The sequence below is a fragment of the Olea europaea genome, chromosome 11 (genome assembly GCF_002742605.1).
Source record: "Olea europaea var. sylvestris chromosome 11, O_europaea_v1, whole genome shotgun sequence".
In the NCBI taxonomy this organism is placed as follows: domain Eukaryota; kingdom Viridiplantae; phylum Streptophyta; class Magnoliopsida; order Lamiales; family Oleaceae; genus Olea; species Olea europaea.
In genome coordinates this window covers 24,780,894-24,781,159 of record NC_036247.1, presented here as the reverse complement: position 1 = coordinate 24,781,159, position 266 = coordinate 24,780,894, and positions in this window count along the sequence as shown.

Below are 266 nucleotides of genomic sequence, written 5' to 3'. Positions count from 1 at the left end.
TGCGACCGCAAGCAATGATAAAAAAATCAACGGAGGGATTTTACTTGATCTATGCGACCGCAAGCATAAACATTATGCGGCCGCGTAGTGCAATTTTTAGACGAAATTTTTCCAAATTTCGTGAATTTCCTAATTATGTTAGAACTCTAATTTTTGGTATCTTTGTAATATTTTAGACTTTACTTTCATTTAAACTAGAGATTTATGGGTTTCCTATATATATAACTCATTATTCTACATTGTAAATAACATTCATTCATTTCAAT